This window comes from Protomyctophum bolini, assembly GCF_963924005.1.
Source record: "Protomyctophum bolini genome assembly, chromosome: 12".
In the NCBI taxonomy this organism is placed as follows: Eukaryota; Metazoa; Chordata; class Actinopteri; order Myctophiformes; family Myctophidae; genus Protomyctophum; species Protomyctophum bolini.
In genome coordinates, this window is record NC_137873.1 from 34,121,348 (window position 1) to 34,138,505 (window position 17,158).

General features: G+C 41.9%; 1 protein-coding gene and 2 long non-coding RNA genes across 31 annotated transcripts in view; all 3 read left to right on the forward strand.

Moving 5' to 3' along the window:
- Positions 1–2,120: 2,120 nt before the first annotated feature.
- Positions 2,121–7,707, forward strand: LOC308325516. Its single transcript, XR_013965033.1, has 4 exons — positions 2,121–2,266; positions 2,464–2,571; positions 2,725–2,826; positions 7,592–7,707. It is a non-coding gene; the product is annotated as an uncharacterized lncRNA (long non-coding RNA).
- Positions 7,708–9,950: 2,243 nt separating this feature from the next.
- Positions 9,951–11,325, forward strand: LOC308325018. The gene is made up of 5 exons (XR_013964991.1): positions 9,951–10,096; positions 10,275–10,382; positions 10,535–10,636; positions 11,007–11,079; positions 11,152–11,325. It is a non-coding gene; the product is annotated as an uncharacterized lncRNA (long non-coding RNA).
- Positions 11,326–14,510: 3,185 nt separating this feature from the next.
- Positions 14,511–17,158, forward strand: part of obscnb (obscurin, cytoskeletal calmodulin and titin-interacting RhoGEF b) — a 100,778-nt gene continuing 98,130 nt past the window's right edge. For all 29 annotated transcript variants that reach the window (XM_080779247.1, XM_080779275.1, XM_080779259.1 and 26 more), the window contains exon 1: positions 14,511–14,760. The gene's annotated coding sequence lies outside the window, so the exon portion shown is untranslated. The remainder of the gene's footprint in view (positions 14,761–17,158) is intronic.

Genomic DNA, 17,158 nt, shown 5'->3' on the forward strand with positions numbered 1-17,158 from the left:
TGTTGTCCTTCCTCCAGCTCGTTAACTGGTAAATATGAGGATGTTTCCTGTCATTACTACATATGCTTCCTTTTCCCTGTACGGTAGGTGAAATGGGTAAGGTATTTGTCACAATTTCCACTTAACTGCATTGTTTTCAGTAGCATATTTGATTGTGTTTTGCCACTTGCTGTTTGTAATGTGTGATCTTATCATCTCATTTTGTGTGTCATTTTACAGATAGAAGCTGAAATACAGAAAAAGGGAAGATGAAAGCGACGAGGAAGTGAAATGCTGAAGTTTGCGGACGTGAAGGTGGACATGAAGCTGGAGAGAAGATGAGGTCTCAGTTCGATCTGAAGGCATTGAGAACATTTAATTCCATCAGAGGCGGTAAGAGGAAAGCTGATGGAATTACATTTTCCCAAGGCCAACGATAAATTCAGACGAACATTTTTGTCCTTCCTCCAGCTCGTTAACTGGTAAATATGAGGATGTTTCCTGTCATTACTACATATGCTTCCTTTTCCCTGTACGGTAGGTGAAATGGGTAAGGTATTTGTCACAATTTCCACTTAACTGCATTGTTTTCAGTAGCATATTTGATTGTGTTTTGCCACTTGCTGTTTGTAATGTGTGATCTTATCATCTCATTTTGTGTGCCATTTTACAGATAGAAGCTGAAATACAGAAAAAGGGAAGATGAAAGCGACGAGGAAGTGAAATGCTGAAGTTTGCGGACGTGAAGGTGGACATGAAGCTGGAGAGAAGATGAGGTCTCAGTTCGATCTGAAGGCATTGAGAACATTTAATTCCATCAGAGGCGGTAAGCGGAAAGCTGATGGAATTACATTTTCCCAAGGCCAACGATAAATTCAGACGAACATTGTTGTCCTTCCTCCAGCTCGTTAACTGGTAAATATGAGGATGTTTCCTGTCATTACTACATATGCTTCCTTTTCCCTGTACGGTAGGTGAAATGGGTAAGGTATTTGTCACAATTTCCACTTAACTGCATTGTTTTCAGTAGCATATTTGATTGTGTTTTGCCACTTGCTGTTTGTAATGTGTGATCTTATCATCTCATTTTGTGTGCCATTTTACAGATAGAAGCTGAAATACAGAAAAAGGGAAGATGAAAGCGACGAGGAAGTGAAATGCTGAAGTTTGCGGACGTGAAGGTGGACATGAAGCTGGAGAGAAGATGAGGTCTCAGTTCGATCTGAAGGCATTGAGAACATTTAATTCCATCAGAGGCGGTAAGAGGAAAGCTGATGGAATTACATTTTCCCAAGGCCAACGATAAATTCAGACGAACATTGTTGTCCTTCCTCCAGCTCGTTAACTGGTAAATATGAGGATGTTTCCTGTCATTACTACATATGCTTCCTTTTCCCTGTACGGTAGTTGAAATGGGTAAGGTATTTGTCACAATTTCCACTTAACTGCATTGTTTTCAGTAGCATATTTGATTGTGTTTTGCCACTTGCTGTTTGTAATGTGTGATCTTATCATCTCATTTTGTGTGTCATTTTACAGATAGAAGCTGAAATCCAGAAAAAGGGAAGATGAAAGCGACGAGGAAGTGAAATGCTGAAGTTTGCGGACGTGAAGGTGGACATGAAGCTGGAGAGAAGATGAGGTCTCAGTTCGATCTGAAGGCATTGAGAACATTTAATTCCATCAGAGGCGGTAAGAGGAAAGCTGATTTTTTTTCCCAAGGCCCACGATAAGTTCAGACGAGCATTTTTGTCCTTCCCCCAGCTCGCCCACTGGTAATGTTGAGAAGAATGTTTCCTGCCATTACTACATACGCTTCATTTTCTGTGTACGGTAGGTTCACTGTAACAAACAACCATGAACGGTACTTTTACATAGGATGTTTTCTTTATAGTTTGTAAACTTTGTAGTTCAAAAGTTCACAATTTACACAAAAATGTATTTCTCCTGACTCTACTTGTGAAAATCCTGACTCTACCTGTGAACCTTTGACCCTGTTACGGTAAGCTATGTTTTCTTTCCTGGGCTGTAGGTGGCACAGATTTCCCCAATCCTGGATTGCTCAATAATGGAAATTCTGCATGAGTCAACCACTGTATATAAGCACTACCACCGTACAGTTTAGGAAATAGACACAAAGATGAAGACTCAAATGACATTGTTCTTCACTCTTGCTCTGCTTGCTTTGCTGGCTAGAGCTGAACCCAACTATGAAGACTTCATCTTAAACCTCAAATTTCCTCTGCAGAACTACCGCCTGCTTCACAATGATGTCCAAATTGAAATTGTAAGTATGTCAGAAGACCTACTACTTTCTTTTGCACAAACTCTTGGCAAAACATAATGCAAATGGAAAGTCATATTACACTGACACTTCTAATAGCCTATTTTCTTCTTCTTTTTTCCCTTTTTTGCAGATTTTGACATTAATTTCTTCCTGGGAATGAATAAAGATCTAATCTTATCTATTTTATTTTATGACAGCTGCAGCCCGAGGATGCCGACCTATCTGCCGTTTATTTCAGAAGGCTGATATTTACTGCACAAGAGACGGAGTGTAACGACACATTGTGTTCTCTGAAGAAACATGGGGTACGTTTAAGTAGTTATATAAGAATTAATTTATAATTGAAAGGTGACTGCAACTATGAAGAGTGTTTGTTCAACACCTTGTGTTCAGAGTGAATTACAAGTATGTTCTTCAGGTCTTCAATAAAACATTAAATAGATAATGTCTTTTTTCAGAAAAGAATGTTGTGCGACATGGATGTTACTCACCCAGTTCAAGACGTTGGCGAGATCAGTGCCTTTGAATTCAGATGTGATGTGGCAGAACAAGATTTGCAGGTACATAATTGCATGCAGACCGTGACCAATATCTGTAGTGTTTAAAGATGCTATAGTACCGGTATTCTATTTGAGAATTCACATGATATTCCTTTGACCTTTGAATGACACATACTGTAGGCAGGCAGTAACACACTAGAAACAATCTTCAGTTATACAAAAGAACAATACTGTAGGTTATTTAATAACCGTGGTTATTTAACCACAACATTTGCGATTGATACGCTTGTAAGAACATCCCAATTGTTCCATTTTACAGAAAAATTGTATTGTACACTCCCGCGGCATGATGCTTTAAGACCATGGGCTTTATGCGTGATGGCGCATGCAGCACGCTCCTGCTCGTGAGGGAATAAACCCCTATTTCGCTTCCGCTTCTCTAAACCCTTTTCTTGTGCAAAAAGCAAGTGAGAAGGGCCACCCGGCGTAGCTATCACAAATGTTATGGTTAAATAATCACGGTCATTAATAACTGTTAACATTTGCTTTAGATACGCTTGTGAGACTCATACACTCCCTTCGTTATCACTAAGAGAGAGAGAGCAACTATCCCCGGCTGAACGCGTCCTTGGACGGTGAACACGCCTCCCCTGGGATCTATCAATCTAGTTGGAGAGATAATCTCATAATCTCAAGGCCCAACGGGTCCCTGACCCAAAGATCTCACACACTTGCCAGGAGCCTGGCAACCGCAGTTGCCCATGCCCTGACCTGACCATACTGGTCTCAACCCCTCATTAGGGGGCCTGAGGGTGGTTCACACGCTCCTCAGCAACCTGTAGGACTGCATGAGCCACTGAGAGCTCAGTAACGTCCAGTTTGTAATATCTTGCAAAAGTTGAAGGCGACGACCAGTTTGCCGCCAAACAAACATCCTGCACCGAAATGCACTTGTGTAGAGCCCAGGATGCTGCTGGTAGAGTGAGCCCTCAACCCCACAGGTGGTAGAGCACCACTGCTGGAGTAAGCCATCTGAATGGTCTCCACGAACCATTGGGACAGCCTGACCTTAGTCACCGGCTTCCCCATGCCACAAATAACTGACTTCCTTTCCTGAAGGAAACCGTTCTGGCCATGTACACCCGTATGGCCCTGACTAGGCACAATGTGTGTAACCTCTCCTCCTCAGCTAACGCGAAAGGAGGAGGGTGGAAGGACCTCCGGTCCACCGGCACAATTGTGGCATTGGAGTTCTTGGGGGTAAAATGCTGGGTTAGGTTTAACCGTCACCCTAGTCTTGTCCTCACCGTGCAGTCCGGACTTAAAGACATTGGCTAGGTTTCCCAAATGCATATGGTGTAAGACTTGTAATGCTGCACATGCTCAGATGCCCTCTAGGCCGCACACAGAAGCCTGTGAACATAGACATTTCGTGCATAGATGTGCCACGATATGGTAGGCCTCAGGCCTGAGGCCTGGGCTGCGTTCGAATTCATTCCCTATGCCCCATATAGTGCACTACTTTGGGGTTCCGCCATTTTGTTATAGTGTCCGAATGTGTAGTGAGCATGTTTGCAACCTAATGTAGTGGACTGAAGTATTCCACAATGCACGGGGAATTGTAGGGACCATCGATGGTCACCACAAAAACACAGCGAAGCAAATCTACCCCATAATGCATTGTGCAACCTCGCTCTTGAGCGCACATGCACGCGTTTGCGCACCTGCTTCTGCATGCATGGCTCCAACTAAGCATTATGTTATAATTTAGCTACTTAAAAATAGAAGATCTACAAGCTCGTAGCGTGCCACTCGAGCTTGTAGGTCTGCTATTATTGGCCTAAATGCCTGCAAACCAATAGGTCCTCACTAATAATCATGATAAAATGGCACGATTTTTTCTACAGTCTGTGTCTCATAGGAGGGCTGTGGGCAGTTTAGAAACCGTCTTCCAGTGACATCATCATTAGGCAAATTATCTTTTTAAACAAGATTTTTTTACAAAAATGTTTAGATTTTCTTCATCGTGAGAACGATGGCTTCCATTTTCGCATTGCAACTTTTCAGGACTAGAAAGCCTGCAGTTTTTATTAGCTTGTATTCCCCATCGATGATGTCATTGGAAGACGGTTTCTGAACTGCCCACAGCCCTCCTATGAGACACAGATCGAGTAGAAACAATTTTTTTCATGATTAATAGTGAGGACCTATTATATGAAGATAGGTTGAAAAGTTGTGAAGTGGTCCTTTAACAAACTGTCCTTGCCAGGGAGGTGACAGCCTGTAGTCACTTATTTGTTATTTGATTCAGTCTGTTCCTAGCGAAAATTCAGCAGCAGCGTTTTGACTGGTTTCTTGTAATCAGTTGATTCTTCATATCCAAATGAGTGAAATGGCCGGGATGATTTGTTTATTTTTCAAACAGTTCCCTATGGGGATTACAATGCAAATAAAAAATTAACTCGCAGACCTATAGTGCCCTCTATATCGACGTCAGACTCGGTGCTCCCCATACAGGGAGTGTATCACTATTAGAGTCCACTGAGTCTGGATCCCCGTGTAGGAAGTAGGGAACAACCCTAGCAATTCGAACGCAGCCCTGGTATGTTAAGGCCTGAGGCCTGGTATGGTAGGCCTCAGGTCTATATATACAGGGCTGCACACAACTTTTTTGGTCTAGTACTCAGAGGAGCACCTGGAGGAGTTACTTGGTGCTCCTAAAATGCGGCGACCCGTCTCGCCGGATGGATAAAAGATGGATGCATGAATAACTTATAGCAAAACGATATTTATTGGATAAGTGGGGACTGGGGAGTCAATGGAGAGTATTGCAACTCTAGATTCATCCCATTATACAAAAAAATCTAGAGTTGCAAATTGCAGCTATATGTCCATGTGTATTCCAGCCCTATATGCATATTCTAATACAAACTTCTTAATACTTCCTAAGGATAATATGAGCATCAAAGCAATATTTAGATACTTTTTTTTAAATTTAAATAGCCGATCTACTAGCTCACAACGTGTTGCGGAGGCGACACGTTGTGAGCTTGCAGATCAGCTATTGCCTATTTGTTTAACATACGAGACGTCGTACGGCGAAGCATACGTCAGGCTTCCCTCTTGTTTTTAGCCGAGGCGATGTACACACAGTCAACACAGTCAGACACACATGGCTCCTTGGTGCAAAATAAACAGTATACACTACCCGACTTTACGATAATAAGGGACAGTATGTCGGGACGCACTGTTGTCATGTTGATAAGCTTCATATTGTGCAGCAGTGCCAGTCCGTGAGAGACGGCATCGCACACGAGCAAGTTGCATCGCACACGAGCACCTTGCAGCACCCGGAAAACAAGCAGTGAGCTGCATGGAATCCTCCCCATAGAGTGGATCCTCCCTCGTTTGACTAAGGACGCGCTGTGATTAGCCACAATGGCCAGTGCACTTGTGCAAGACATGCTGTGATTGGCCAGTAGTAGCTACTTTGAGTGGCAGTCAGTGGGAAATGCTCTCGCGACAGAATTTACTAGTATTCTGGCCATGATAATCATTCTGTGCGGCCCCAGCTGTTGGTACGCAGAAGCGCTTCCTGGCGCTTGATTGACAGCGCATTATGAATTTTGACGGCGCATGCGCACTGGCGCCCCACTTATTGCAGCCCTGTATATATATATATTTATATATATATATATATATATATATATATATATATATATATAGAGCAAAGAGAGCATACTGTCAGCAGTCCAGCAGTCCAAATATTATTAAATTAAATTTCAGGCCTGAGGCCTACCATACCAGGCCTCAGGCCTGAGGGCTACCATTGCGTGGCACATAGAAGCCTGTGAACATATACATTTCATGCATATGTGTGAGGCCTATAGAGGGCATCTGAGCATGTGCAGCACTACAAGTCTTACACCATATGCAATTGGGAAACCCAGCAAAGGCCTGTAAGTCACTGACACGTTTAGCCGTTGTGAGGGCCACCAGCAGGATGAACTTCAGGGACAAGGCTTTCAGACCTGGTTCAAATGGGGTCTCTGAAAGAGCCCTCAGAACCACGGACAAGTCCCACGGTGGAACTAGAGACCGGGTCACCGGGCGTAATTTACGCGCACCCTTCATAAACGGCCTTATGAGGATGTCCTCACTCAGGGCCTTGTTGTCTATGCCAATGTGGCAAGACGATATGGCCACCAGGTTTACCTTCAGCGAGGAAAAGGAATTGCCTTTATCTAGGAGTTCTTGTAGAAAGTAAGAACCTCCCTCTTCAAGGCCTGAAAAGGCACAACCTAACTGGATTGTGCTGCGCACCAGCGCATGCTATGTCGTACACCTTGATGGTGGACGGAGCCCTGGCCCCCTGAATTGTGGTAACCACATTCGCGGGTAGGCTAGCCCTAACTATGGAAGCCAGGCAGAACATGTCTGTCTGTCTGTCTGTGTGTGTGACACCACCCGCCACCAGAGGGCGCATTTACTATGGAAGGCAGGAAGAACAGCTCAGTTAGTTGTCTAATGTGTGTCTTACATTATCATGGTATATTAATGGCATAGTAACAAATGAGTGGTATTCCCCTTTAAAATAACCAGAAAAATGCACACCTTTTCCCTAAGTGTCACTGTCCATTATATGCCAGACGTATAGGCTAATTTGTTGTACGAAGGTGTTCCACACAAAAAAGTAATCAGATCTACAAGCCCACAAAGTGTTACATCACGTATTATGAACTTGTAGATCTGCTATTTTCGACACCATCGTACAACTAAATATTAACCAGGCTTTTACTTGATCTCTTGTCTCCTGCAATGACAGAAGAAGATCAGGACAAGAAGAAGCAAGTCTGGCAAAAGCTCCGGACGCAGCGGTCCTGGTGGAAAGGGACGAGGTAGACGAGGCCGTACTGGATCTGGCTCCTTGGTTGCTAAAGGGCCGATTCATACTCCTATTTTAGAGCCGAATAAAAGTCGGTCCGGCTCTGTAGAGCCTACAATGTGACGTCATCTGAGGTTTGGGGGGGTGGGTACCGTCCTAACGTCTGCTCTTTGGTGCTACTGAAAATTTCTGACGAGCCGAAATCATTTTGGCACTACAGTGCCGAAACAGCGGTAAAATAGGAGTATGAATCGGCCCAAAGTTGGAAACTGAGGAAACAACGGAACTCGAACTACATAAACATTATGACATTATGTCTCGTTGTCGTTGTTTTTTGCTGGGAGCAGCTGGTACTGTATGGTTGCCGTTGCTTCATTGAAATATACTGGATATTTTTCTTTTGTAAACTGCTGTTCATTTGACCAACTTTCTAAACATGCTGTATTTTTGTAATGTGTATTAAAGTACTGTTCTCACAAAAACAAACCAAGATTTGTTCAATTCTTACTTCACTTCACTGAGTGCCAAACAATCCTGATATTCCCAGGATCTCACTGGTCAACAAAACCACCTTGAAGACCCTAACAGGAGCCCTCGTACAAGGTTTCTTCGACTATGCATGCACCTCTTGGTACCACAGCACCTCTAAGGGCCGATTCATACTCGTATTTTAGAGCCGAATAAAAGTCGGTTCGGCTCTGTAGTGCCTACAATGTGACGTCATTTGAGGTTCGGGGGGGCGGATACCGTCCTAAAGTCGGCTCTTCGGTGCTACTGAAAATTTCTGACGAGCCGAAATAATTTCGACACTACAGCGCCGAAACAGCGGTAAAATAGGAGTATGAATCGGCCCAAAGGCCCTTAAAACAAGGCTCCAGACTTCCCAAAACAAACTGGTCAGGCTCCTACTTGGCCTCACCCCCGAACCCACCTCACCCCTGCCCACTTTGGCAGGCTGGAATTGCTTCGGGTTGACGACCGAGTACAGCATCTTGCAATGGGTCTGGTCCACAAGATTCGCTACACCACCAAGATACCCATGTATGTACCTGTCTAAATACTTCCTTAATGTTAACGTCCACACCCACAACACCAGAGGGAGTGGAGTGCAACAAACCATGTGCAACCCAGATTCGCCACAAACAATTTATTTTCGCTCCTATGCTACCAAAATGTGGAACACCCTACCTATGTCATTAAGACATGCGAATCCCTTGACTACTTCAAAACCGCTCTCAAAGGGCACCTACGGATGGCTGCAATTTGAAACTGGCCCCCGTAAAATCGGAATCCCCCCACCCCACCCACCTCTTTTCCCCCTCACTGTATACTGTTTCTTTTCCCTTTTCACCTCCTTTATGATGAATTCCTGTTCTGTTCTTTGGCTATATAGAAGTGTATATTTGCACTCTAAATGTTTTGATGAATTGAACAAGGTGGACCCTCTTATAAACAAGTGTAATGCTTTATTGGGTCGTCCACTCACAGTTAACAGTCTTTGTATTGAGTTGTGCTTGAAATGTACTGTAATTCTACAAACTGTCAATCAATAACAAATGCATCAATTGACAATGCAGAAGAATTTGTCAGTCTGTCAGTCATTGGTCTGCTGACAATATAGTAATATATTTTGGGGAAAGCTTTCCAACTATTGAAGCTATTTAATGCAGAGTGAAAACTGAAAAGTCACTGTAAAGTGTTTAAGTGGTTAACAAGCTCAAACTAATGAATACGCAATTTTAGATTATATCCAAAAGAAGGTGCTTGATTTAACAGAAAGGGTACGGCCCCTCATAATTGTTGATGATAAACTGAAAGAAATTAATTTTGCAATAGATGTTGAAATTGTGGAAAATCAAAAACATCCAATTACTGTTCATATTAACGCAATCTCTTGTATTGGGATATTGCTTTGACATGAACATTTTCTATAGACATTGCAAGATATGTGTTGTAACATGTGAAGCAAATTCCTCTTTGTAATTGTTTTGTGCCAACACATGAACTGTCAAAACACTGTAACAAACAACCATGAACGGTATTATTACATCTGATGTTTTCTTAGATCGTTTGCAGTTCAAATGCTCACAATTTACAAAAAAAAAAAAGATTTATCCTCTTGTGAAAATCATGACTCTACCTGTGAACCTTTGACCCTGTTACAGTAAGCTATGTTTTATTTCCTGGGTTGTAGGGGGCAGATTTCCCCAATCCTGGATTGCTCAAAAATGGAAATTCTGCAAGAGTCAACCACTGTATATAAGCACTACCACCGTACAGTTTAGGAAATAGACAAAGATGAAGACTCAAATGACATTGTTCTTCACTCTTGCTCTGCTTGCTTTGCTGGCTAGAGCTGAACCCAACTATGAAGACTTCATTTTAAACCTCAAATTTCCTCTGCAGAACTACCGCCTGCTTCACAATGATGTCCAAATTGAAACTGTGAGTATGTCAGAAGACCTACTACTTGTATTTGCACAAACTCTAGGCAAAACAACATGTTGGAAATGGAAAGTCATATTACACTGACACTTCCAATAGCCTTTTTTGCAGATTTTGACATGAATTTCTTCCTGTGAATGAATAAAGATCTCATCTTATCTATTTTATTTTATGACAGCTGCAGCCCGAGGATGCCGACCTATCTGCCGTTTCTTTCAGAAGGCTGATATTTACTGCACAAGAGACAGAGTGTAACGACACATTGTGTTCTCTGAAGAAACATGGGGTACGTTTAAGTAGCTATATAAGAATTAATTTATAATTGAAAGGTGACTGCAACTATGAAGAGTGTTTGTTCAACACCTTGTGTTCAGAGTGAATTACAAGTATGTTCTTCAGGTCTTCAATAAAACATTTAATTAAAATGTATTTTTTCAGAAAAGAATGTTGTGCGACATGGATGTTACTCACCCAGTTCAAGACGTTGACAAGATCAGTGCCTTTGAATTCAGATGTGATGTGGCAGAACAAGATTTGCAGGTACATAATTGCATGCAGACCGTGACCAATATCTGTCGTTTTTAAAGATGCTATAGTACCGGTATTCTATTTGAGAATTCACATGATATTCCTTTGACCTTTGAATGACACATACTGTAGCAGGCATCAAGTAACACACTAGAAACAATCTTCAGTTATACAAAAGAACAAAACCAGAACAATGCACACCTTTGTTGTACGAAGGTGTTCCACACACACAAAAAAAAGGAAACGGATCTACAAGCCCACAAAGTGTTGCATCACGTTGTGTTATGAACTTGTAGATCTGCTATTTTCGACACAGGACACCATCGTACAACTAAATATTAACCAGGCTTTTTACTTGATCTCTTGTCTCCTGAAATGACAGAAGAAGATCAGGACAAGAAGAAGCAAGTCTGGCAAAGGCTCCGGACGCAGCGGTCGTGGTGGAAAGGGAGGAGGTCGAGGAGGCCGTACTGGATCTGGACGCAGCGGTCGTGGTGGAAAGGGAGGAGGTCGAAGAAGTCGAGGAGGTCGACGAGGCCGTCCTGGATCTGGCTCCTCGATTGCTGGAGTTGGAAACAAAGGAAACAGCGGAACTCAAACTGCATAAACAACACAACATTATGACAGTCTCGTTGTTGTTGTTTTTTGCTGGGAGCAACTGGTACTGTATGTATTTTTGTAATGTGTATTAAAAGTACTATTCTCACAAAAACAAACCACTTCACTTCACTGACTGCCAAGTGCCAAGCCTGGTATTCCCGGCAAAAGTAGAGCAGGTTTTGCGGATTGCTAACAATAACAACAGAATCCTTATTTGAGTGACCAGTAATCCATATGGCACACAGTAAAATAATGACTTTTTACAGTAGGCCATTGTTGATAAATGCTGGTCACTCACAGATTTTTATTTTCTCAAAACATTTCGTTAGGATCATAGTGTATTATAAGTGTTATTGTAAGTCGCTAATTTGTTGTGCTTTTAGATAACATAATTGCACACAATAGTGCCAAATAGGATACTTATTATTTTTGCAACTGGTTATGATTTCCTTCCAGGTTGCTATAGCCTACTGGTATTATGAGGCAAGATGCCCTCTGGAAGCCTGCAATTAATATCCCTATGAAGATGCAGATCGGTATAAAACATGTCTTAACTATATGCTAGGCTATAAGTCAGTTAATCAACTACTGGTATTTTGCCAATCGTATTGATTGTGCCATGCCCATTAATGATAATTAATGATTCCATGTGGTGGTATGTCTTCATTGCTGTATTTTTTGCAGTTACACAAGGCCATGCGTGGTGACGACTCATACAATTCAAAGAGGAAATTGCCTAATTCTGGGAAACACAGTTTGGCCATGTAAAACAAAGCGTACCAGTACTATGGATACTCTAAACAGCTTTAAATTAGTTAAATAATTTCTGTCTAAAATATTTTTTGCCAAAATATATGTTTTTTGACTTGTCGTTTACTTTTATGGATATGGTTAAGCATTGTAAACCCTGTTTATAAATATATAATATATGGCTATATACACGTCTGCATGTTTTAATAGTGTGTCTGAACATGTTGCGCGTGCATGTGCACAAGTCCCCCCACTTCTAAAAGTACCACCACAACACTAAAATGCCCATTTTTGCCGCTCCTCCATAGGTCCAAATAAGTTATAGTTAATGTTGTAGATGCTGTGCATGGGGGTTAGGAAGTATAACATGTATGTGTCTTCAACACACATGCAGACCAACATTAAGTTTTAATTTGGTGTAATTAATATTATGGCGTCATCTACTGTTCATTCCTCTCTCCCCCTCTCTGACACACACACACACACACACACACACACACAGTTCAAGCTTATATATGTTGAATATAAATACACACTGTATATGAATAGTGCACCAGACCCTTACTTGAACATATAGGCTACATACCGCTTCTTTTTAAAGCACCCATGTGTCAGCTCCAAACATGATGGACCTAGCTGACCTTACTCTGAAAATGTCTGAGGTCATGTGAACTCCAAGTAGGTTAGCAGAGAAAGTACATTTTCCTGAGGAAAATACTTCTCTCTCTACTCTCCTGCAGACCAAATAATCTATGCCAGTGGTTCGGTTCCCAAAGTGGGGCCCGGTCTTAATTTTCGGGCCTGTGGAGAACTCGCCGGGTGCATTAATAACTTTGGGGTATGCCCGTCTAGAGTTTTCAGATGATGTCCCGTGATGTCATGAGACCTGGGCACCATATATGGGGGCTTTCCCATGTACAAAACATTCATAGTAAATGCGACCTATGGTCGCAATACATCTTTATTTGTATAAGAACAGGGTCACAATTTGCTTAACAAAAAGAAACAAAAAAACATAGCATAGATCAAATAACACAGCAGACTTCAAATAGGCAGTGGGCACAAAATATAACCTGGACCTATAGCCTTGAAGGTGAATAACAATATTTTAAAATTGATTCTGAACGAGACAGGCAGCCAATGTAGGGTGGCCAGAATAGGAGTGACATTTCTGCCACAAACCATTACATGTTGTTTATTGACATACCGGTGCTTTACTGCTTTTAAATCCTGAGACTAAAAAGGGAGGGGCACTTCCCCCTCTGTCCCTACCTGTGGTGCATGCCACTGGCTAAATGTTTGAAGGTTGAGCAGAGTAGTAAATGGCAAATGCATGTGAAAACTGCCACTCCTGTCCTGTCCTCTTATTTGGTAGTGACACAGATGCATTGCAAATGGTAATTTATCAAGTTACGTGCCATTAAGATAGCGTCTAACTGGCCTTGGCTTAGACAACCCAGATCTAATTATTCCAAACTGTGGACAGAAGAGGATGAAGCCACAGAAAGTAGCAGCAGTGGGGAGGACACTCTGCTAGAGTTTCGGGGGGGGGGGGGGGGGGGGTTAAATCGAGGCCCATGGCATGAGGCCTGCTGCTGTCAGTCATACGCATTAGGGGAAAGCCCATCCTAGATCCTAGAGGGCCAAGTAAACGCCAACACTGCTTAAGTAATAAAATTTACATCCTTGACAGTGATCCCATCACGTCTTCCGGCACCAATGAATTAAGGCCTAACTGTTATGAGTGTTATCCATCATTAGGCTATGTACAGTATTATACTTCTCTAAAAAGGAATGAGCCATTACATTAAATTGATTCCATTACAATACATTGGGGAGGGAATTTCATGAATGAACTATAACAATTGTATCGTGCCTATTTTGGAGGGGCGCTATCCACTCCAATGCACGGCTTTCCGAAATCAAGTCACGTGCCAGCCAAGTCTATGGACTTTAATGTTTGTTTAGAGCAGCCTGTAAATGACAACTTGATACTATATAAATAGTATAAATAATAAATTATTAATATTATATATTATAATACATTTATTTCATTTTTCACAACATGCCTCCAAAAATCTGCTCGTCCCTCACTTCACACGAGTCTTTTTAATATTATAGCCCAATTTATTTGGGCCTATACAACAAAATGAAGCCTAAGTATCACGAATACACATCCTTCCTTGCACAAGGTGTTTGGATTAATTACTTTCCAAAAAGACATAAGTCTTTTTGGAAAGCAATTCATTTTAAATACTACACCTATTTAAATAATGAGTCTGGCATCTGGGCAGGCTACTGCAGCCTAATATTGTTTTAGCTGTCCTATAGGCCTATAGTCTGGTGGGCGGATGGATACTAGTTTACAACAACAAATGCAGTCTATTATCTAGGAGAGACGCCAGCAGGCCAACCTCCCAATCTACTTCTCTTCCCCTCTTGACCAGCACAGGCTATCTCTACAGTAAATGACACGTCTATTTTAGAAGGGAGGCTGCACCGAAATAGGAACGGCAGCTTGTTGGCATCATGAGGTAGGCTACCACAGAAGAAAGAAAAAGAAGCCTAGTCCACCGCCCACCGCAGGAGACTGGGGGATGTTCCACACACACTATCCTGGATACACTATCATTTGGAAATATAACCTCTGGCAAGATCGCTTTTGTGGATTTCTTTTTTAAAGACAAATTCTGGATTATTTTCCCGGAAATCGACACAGCCAACGGAAGTTTGTGTCCACATGATTGACAACATCTGTGTTACCTGAGTGTGGCTGAAGACTCAAGGTGATAAAGTTATTTTAAAGTAATATCTTTCATGGAACATATAGGCAGTTATCACCAAAACATTCTCAAATCAAATGTGCAACTTTTTCAAACACTGCTGCAAGGATAGCGAAATGCAGGCCTGCCAGTATAGCATTATAATTGCATAGGCTAATTGTATAAAGGCTAATCATTGTTTGGTTTGAATTCACATTTTTACTTGTCCACTTACTATATTAGTCTTTTGACTTTAATATTGAATGCGCACATATTAAGACCACTAACTTAACCATGAATGATTAGCAATGCCAGTCATGTGAAAGTATGGAAAATATTTCAGTTCATTGTCATTGTTCAAAATCTTTCTTTCTGAAGTGGGAGTATTATCAAGCAGCTGACTTCTCTTCTACAAATGGCAATGACAGAGACGGGGTCTGACAGCTGAGGTTATTTTTGGGACAGGCGTTTCAGAGGAGTGAGGTGACAAAGCTGACAAATGTCACCCTTTGAAAGACACATATCTGTGCCGTTCGACCTTGTTTAAAAGGAATTATTATGTATAATTAATTTACTATGACTTTATGCTCTGACTCTGAGCCATTGAGGTCCAAAAGGGAAGGGGCGGTTAGGGTCTTAAGCCTCGGATAGGCTATTGCTCCAAGCCCCTCATCTCTTATTAGCCTACTGTTTAACTACCGGTATCTTATTTATCTTAAAAATCTATAATAACTAACAACTACAATCTTACAATGTCCCTTCTCAGACTTATATATTAGTTTGTTGTAGCTATATTAGGCTTTTGTTTTGTTTTGTTTTGCATTGTCTATTAGCACAGCAGGCAGTCACACTGCTCCGCCTCCCTCCCTCACACGCATGTTCACACAGTGGCAACAACATGTTGCCAAATTTGCCAACATGCTCATAGTTTGACAGGGATACGGCGAGAACTGAGAACTCTCAATTAACATAGGCTCAACATAGCTAGGCTACTCAAATATCATTGTACTAATGAATGATTCTACTAAAGTATAGTAGGAGCTAGGAGGAGGCATACTAATTAAGCCTGTCAGCTGCAGCCTAGCTCTGGTAATAATGTTGAAGGCATACATTTAATTTGATTGATTGAGTTTTGCAGAATGGGGAGCCTCATGGGTGCAGTTCAAGGAAGGTACAGGTCAGGATAAAGCAAAAAATAAAAAGCACTAAGACTTATATCAGGGTTTATATGAGGGTCCACCATTTTCTATTCATCAAAACTTTTAAAGATATACAAATATACGCTTCTATGCAAAAAATTAATCATACACGGTTAGAAAAAACGTGTACAGTATAGAAATAAAGAGGTTTCGAATTGCTGCCGGCCGTAGTGCTCTTTGAGAGCGGTTTTGAAGGAGGCTAGGGATTCACATTGTTGTTGCCACATTTTAGTGGCATTATGGCTAGATTAATTTAACCCCTTGTTTGAGCCGAATCAGGGTTGAACGTGGCTTGTGGAACTCCCTATGGTGTTGTGATCGTGGACTTCGTTGACATTCAGGAGGTATGTTTGACAGCCATCATGGGTATCTTAGTGGTGTATAGCGAATCTTGTAGACCAGGCCCATTGCAAGTTGCTCTATCTGTAGTCAGCCCTAAGCCATTCCAATGAAAATAAGCAGGGGTGAGGTGGGTTCTGGCCTGAGTAAGGCCAAGTAATAGCCCGACCAGTTTGTTTTGGGATGTTTGGAGCTTTGTGTTTAGGGCCTTTGAGGAGCTATGCATATCTGTACAATGAGGTGCATGCATAGTCGAAGAAACCTGAGGGTTTCTGTTCTGTTAAGGTCTTCAAAGTATTTTTTTGCTAACCAGTGAAGAGGAATCTTGTTCTTTGACACTTCTGATTACATTGGTAGCCATTTTATCACAGGAAAGATTTCCTCCAGGATGGAAGTTGGAACCTATAGGTAGTTAATTTTGTCTTTGCTTCTGATTGTCACCCACGTTAACCGAAAAGCCGTCGTCCTGGCTGAGATTACTATTTGATCCAAAGAGAATAGATAGTTTTCCCCAGGTGTAATGATAGTTTGTTATCAGGTGCAGATTCTACCAAGTTCAGAGGTCAATACTATTTTACTTCTCCCATGGCTTGTTATCATGTTACTTGTTTGTTGTCAGTGGTGGAAACTTAAGTAACTCTAAGAGCATTTAGCCTATAGGTACGGTCTGTAGGCCTGCTATTTATGTACAGTTTTGTGGTACTACCTTTGTGATCACTTTAGCCTACTCGAGGAGGCTAATTCCATGTTGTGAGTTTGTGACACCTCCACTCCAAAACCAGTGGTTAGAGTGCCCGCCCCTGAGACTGTGAGGTCGGGGATCAATCCCCGCCCGGGTCATACCAAAGACTCTGAAGAATGGGACCCAGTGTGCCCTCCCTGCT